The sequence below is a fragment of the Schistocerca serialis genome, chromosome 4 (assembly GCF_023864345.2).
Source record: "Schistocerca serialis cubense isolate TAMUIC-IGC-003099 chromosome 4, iqSchSeri2.2, whole genome shotgun sequence".
Classification (NCBI taxonomy): Eukaryota; Metazoa; Arthropoda; class Insecta; order Orthoptera; family Acrididae; genus Schistocerca; species Schistocerca serialis.
In genome coordinates this window covers 252,395,860-252,401,978 of record NC_064641.1, presented here as the reverse complement: position 1 = coordinate 252,401,978, position 6,119 = coordinate 252,395,860, and positions in this window count along the sequence as shown.

Here is a 6,119-nt window from a genome sequence, read left to right as displayed (position 1 = left end):
CGGTCTGCAATCACTGACAGTGGCGACACGCGGGTCTGGCGTATACTAATGGACCGCGGCCGATTTAAAGGCTACCACCTAGCAAGTGTGGTGTCTGGCGGTGACACCACAGTCGGCGCCTTGTATCTTTTAGTTAACGTTTGCCAAACATGGTACCATAAAAGCTGTAGCACTGAAACTGCAAATAAATTGACAAATAATAAAAAATAAGCACCTTCTGGTTTTCCCTTGTAATCTTCTCAACAGATTCATATATATCGAACTACAAGTACTTTGCACATCAGAGTACCCTCGTTCTGCATACGTAATCGTCTTCAAGTCACTCTCAGAGTGAAAAATGGGTTACTGTAACATTTACAGGGAACAAATTACCTCGTGGTTGCTGATGGCATTTGTTGACACAGCACTGTGAGTACTAGCTATTGAATGCCGGAAACTCAGCATTTCAGCCTATAAGGCTGGTATTACACTATCAGATTTCTTTGTCAAAGATTTGATCAAAGATGTAATCGAATACTCATCAAATATATTTGACAAAGATCTTTGACGTGGCGCTAAAAAGGGGTATTGCACAGTCATATTTTTCGTCAAAGTTCAAGATGGCTGACAACAACAACTTGTTATTAACCACAGCAGTTGCATGTACCACAATTGCACTGTGTGCACATTTGGAAGAGAAACAGGGGAAAAAAAGGAAACGTACCTGGATGAAGCCGTGGTTGTTACGACTACACGATAAAAGCATTCAACAAAACTGTTACGTTAGCTTATAGTGGAGGACGTCAAGTCGTACATCAGTCACTTAGGAAGGGATGAGCATAACATTTCTGCATGTGTTCAGTGAAGTGTATCCTCATATCATAAAGCACAGTACTCACTTAAGAACTACTATACCTGCAGAAGACTGGCTCACTGTAACACTCCGACTACTTGCTACAGGAGAGAGTTAGGTTAGGTTAGGTTAGGTTAGGTTAGGTCAGGTCTCCAATCTTCTTAATCTTTGTATTCAGGGTGCCTCATGTTGTAAAGCGCCTCATCAGCTTCATACATCTCTATTAATTTTGTAGTTGTCGGTACACACCAATTGTATTTACCGGCAATATTGTAAGATGGCAAGAACTATGCCCCTTACATGAAGTCATTAAAGATCACCTAACTCACGTTGAGCGAACAGTAGGGCTGAACAAAATGACTGACAAGGCACAATGTGTCTTGTAGAGGGTATAGTATGGACGAATTGGAATAATTAATGTCGGGTGATGGTTTTAAAGTAAGTCACACGACATGAAAACTTTGTGGAAACGAGTCGATTTACTGGACGCTAGTTTACCCCAGGGAAATATTTAGAGTTGACCGTGGCCGGCTGGGGAACGGCGAAGGGAAGCGACAATAGGCAGCTTAGGGCGGCTCAAGCTCTGAGAAAGCGGTAACGCGTCATAGCCTCCAGCCTCCTTAAGATGAGTGACAGCATGGGTGGTTGACCCCGACCCCATGCTGGTTTACCGGGAAGCAGACGGAGAACTTGTATGCCTGTTGACAAATGTCTGTCGTCCCGTTTTCAGGGAAACATGCGAGAAAGCCGTGCAAAGCTAGGGTGGAGCGGTCAACAGAGGTCAAAATATGCGTGTTCATGACTATAGCAACTTCACGGTGAATTCACGGTCCGCAGAGCCTGAAGTAAATCAGGTGAAGAGCGATAGCATGAAATACGCCGGCCTCTGATGGGAATGTAGGACCAAGGAATTTGAAGTACTCTCCTGGGAATCAGAATTCCGGAAAAATTGGTGTTTGTGCAGACCCTAACCTTGATGGGTGACCTGGGAGGAGCGAAATAGCAGAAGTTGAGAGGAAGGGAAATTTTGTGGGAATTTGTTCACTTCCCAGAGCAGGCATTGGTCGGTGCTGGGAAGTGATGCATAATTAACGCGACTTGCACTGCAATTGGCGTAAGTGATTTTGCTGGTGGGGAAACTGAGGCGAAGAGCGGACTGTGAGAAGTCTCCGTAGAGGTCTTCCGTTCCCAGCTTGCCTAGAGTGCGGACGTGGCGTTCTTTACTCAGCTTGCCTGAGAAAGAGTGAGCATCTCTGCAGTTTAGGACTTAGCAAATGGAACGATTGAGCTTGGAGATAGAAAGTTTTGGTTCAGCTATGTACTGAGCAAGATAGCTAGGAGTGAATAGACGAGCACAGCCTTGCAGCACCATGACGTCGGCTGACGTCCACACATCGACGACGCTCTGCCACGCTGTATTCGGTGATATTGCGCCCACTCCGGCCACTGATTAATTTGTTGGATCACGTCGGCAAAGTTTCCACGAGGATTTCATGGGCCGTGTATTGTAGAATTCTTCTCACACTTCGCATTACGCCTGGGTCAGTCGATAGGAATTACTTTTGAGTTATCGCGCTTTACTCCATGCAAACGCAATTTATTACCACTGCCTGGTAGGAGTCTTGTAATGTGATGATTGAAGATCGGGAGTTAAAAATAAATTTGTGCTAATTGACTGCATCTGTTTTCAATCAAGTAGTTGAAATCCCAAGTCAGTTTCTTAATTAATTTTATGTTCAACTTTCGCATCTGGTGTTCAATCGTTGAATATAACATCAATGTGCACCACTTTTTAATTAAAAGTGATCAATTCTGAATAAATTAATGTCAACACTGCCACCACAGTTCTATCAGGAGTCACAGGGCCATATTACTTTTTTGCATTATCCGATATTGCGGCAGTTTTGCACTCTCTGTTGATCTGTTAGTCAATAAGTTGGGGTGAACACACGCCAAAACCAGCTAAGTGATGGGTGGGAGTGTTGCAATGTTTATAAAAACACTACAGATGACAGAACGCTGCAGCGATGCTAGCGCTCCACATGGTAACATGTCACATTGCAGTGAACAGGAGACAAGCGACTTCTTTGATCAAATCTACAGCAAGATTTGATGCAATATTTGACAACATTTGACAAAGTTCCCTATTACACCATCAAATTTCTTTGACAAAGTGTAATACCGGTCTTAGCACCATTGTTGTGTTAGCAATTCCGATAAACGACCCGTTTGTATGTGGTGCCCCATTCAACTCTCCGTTCATTATAGTAGCGAAGAAAGATGTTGCCAGGCACTTAGTGTCAGCTCGTCATCTGCTCTGAGATCCTTGTCAGGTACTTGGAAACGCATACAGTCCAGCCATTTGGCTCTCTTTTAATGTGTCGCGCAGTTATGTAACCCATTCTAAACTCTCTGAGCACTGTCGCTTATGCTCAAGGACTTGGGTGACCATATTTTCTTCGGACAAAAGTGGAACTTTCATACATTTTCGTGGCCAAAAAGTGGGACAATTTTCATTTCTCGTTAAATATCACTTTTAATGCTAACATTTCTTCTTCCTCTGCAAATATAGCCTTCACTGATATTTGTGTGTGTGTGTGTGTGTGTGTGTGTGTGTGTACAAAACCAAACAAAGAATGGAAAGACTGGAAAGAAGTACATTTCAAGTTTTCAGAAATTTACTTATTAAGAAATGTAACATTCATCACACAGAGTGTACATCACAGTAACAATCACTACAAAAAAAGTTCGTAGTGAACACAAGGAATTTATGGCTTTGTGGATTCCACACTGCAATCATATTTCTTCGAAGATGAAATTTCATTCAGCAACTCAGGTTTGCCTAATAGGTATGAATAGAAGTCAGTGCAACTGTATTTACTGAAGTTTAAACAGGTCAGTAAAATACACTTAACGCTCCTCACCGTAAATCTATTCCTCTCAACTGTCCACTGTGACGATAGTAAGCTGAAAACTCTTTCAACATTTGCATTGTGGGCAGGGAGTGAAAAGAAGTACTGCACTATATTAAGCGATTCTCTGAACTGTTCATCACACTGGCAAGATCTGAAAAACCTACACCATTTTTCATGTGCCATCAACTGAATCCATTGTTCACTGTCAGTTTCCACTTGTTGTTTAACAGATGACTGTATATGAACTATTTCATCAAATAAGAGGCTGTCATTTACTAGAATGCCCGTTTCATTTAGCCACATTAAAGTATTTTCAACTACTGACCATTCTGGTGGTTCTGTGAGCATCATCCATGAGAATACTGAAAACTCAGCTATTCTCTGTAACCATGAGGATAAATAGTCTACTGAAGCATCATAAAACTTTGATACTGCTATGTCAAATTTCTTAACAGACTGGTCATCACAATCATTCAGCAGTTTTTTTACACTTAGTGGTACAAAAATGTTCATGTTTCCTTGAATTTAGACTTGTAAAAGCTTTATTTAAGACGGCTAATACTTCACATATCGAATTATTTTGCTTCTCAATGCTCAGAATGGATTGTTGGAAAACACTCATTTGTGAATGTACAAAAAGTAAATAACATTCATTTATAGGATCACTGAAAAAACTCTTTAAGATTGCAGGGCACTTTGAGTTAGACTGTGACAAAAAGTAAGATTTCAAAGGTTCATACATTTTCAACTCCTTTCTATGTCTGGCAACAATGAAAGCCACGTGGTTTTGGAAAAGGAAAGTAAATTTTTGTAAGTGACGCCAACAGATTCACAGAATTCAGTGAGTTCTGCAACACGAATAGAAAAAATATGAAAATGGTTGTACAACTTCATGACAATGCAGTCAATGTCAACAGGTAAAACATCACAAGCACTTTGAAGTGTGTTATGAACAACATGTGCTGGACAACCTATGCCAACAATGTTAGAGTTTTTTAATTTTTCTTTCAGATGTGTGAAAACATTATTACCCTCTTTCTTCATTAACCCCCCGAAATTACAGTTAGTATTGTCTGCACCAAATGCAACACACTTTGAGATGATACTGAATGACTGTATAACGTGAGAAAGATAATTGGAAATTGTTTCAGACTTTACGTTCTGCAATTCATCAAGCTCAAGCAATTTCGTCTGCAGTCCACCCTCACTTACAGAAAAATACTGAACTATCACGGGAAAAATTTTCTGATGCCCATGGATGCTAGCATCAGTAGATATTGAAAAGTATTTTGCACTGTTTACAGCAGCTATTACCTGTTTCTGGGAATGCGGAGCTATAACATTGTTGACAATTGCTTCACGCTTTGTTCTTCCACACGAAACATTTTCTGCAATCTTAGAATCAGGAAAAAATTTTTTGTTTAGTTGAACACTGCAGTCATTAGAACGATAGCTTTGGTGGTGTTTAACAACATGAAATGACAGGGTTCCTTCTGCTGCAGCTACGTTTTTCTGTTCCCGTGTATTTGAAGTTACAAAATATCTCGTCATTTTTTGCGAGGAACCTGCCGATAGAAGATTCTTCCTGTGTTTCTGTGATTCCATATGATGCTTGAGATCTGCAGCACCACCATGAGACACGGATACAGTACAGTTACATACGTTACATTTTGCTGAACAATCATTGTTTATAGCAGTGAAGCAAGGAAATTTCCTCTGAAGCTCTTCCGAAAACTTTGATTTTCGTTCCGGCATCGCCACGACGTGCTAGCACTTCACGAAACTCATACTGAGTGCTGACAACAATGACAAGCAAAAGCAAAGAAAATAAGAGTACGCAACAATTATAGTGCTTAAGCTGTACATTATCAGGGGGTACCAACATACGGAATGTCAGTTTCAATTGATAGTTTATAAAATCGACACTCAGAAAATATTTTAACCACTTTGTAATTGTCTGAAACTAATCCTTGAAAATCGGGACAAATTGCTTATTTTTAAAAAAAAGTCGGGACAAATTTTTGAGCCTCAAAAAACGGGACAATCCCAATTAATCGGGACATATGGTCACCCTATCTCTCCGTTGAAAAAGATATCGTTCGTAGTCGTGGCTATTTATTCGCGAAAACTGTTAAAATCTGCTTATAACTGCATCTCGGACATAGCAGGTTGCTATCTACACGTATATAAACAACGGCTGATACATCTTCATTCACATTCCCGGTTGTGAAACTAGAGCTGCGTTTTCAAACACAAGGGAAAAAACTTTTCTGATCTGGTAAATGGTGTTCTTTCTTGCTAATACTTATGAGTGGAACGGCAATGCAAATGAAGAAGTTTCTTTGGATGTGGGTGTGGAAAGAATTTCTAAT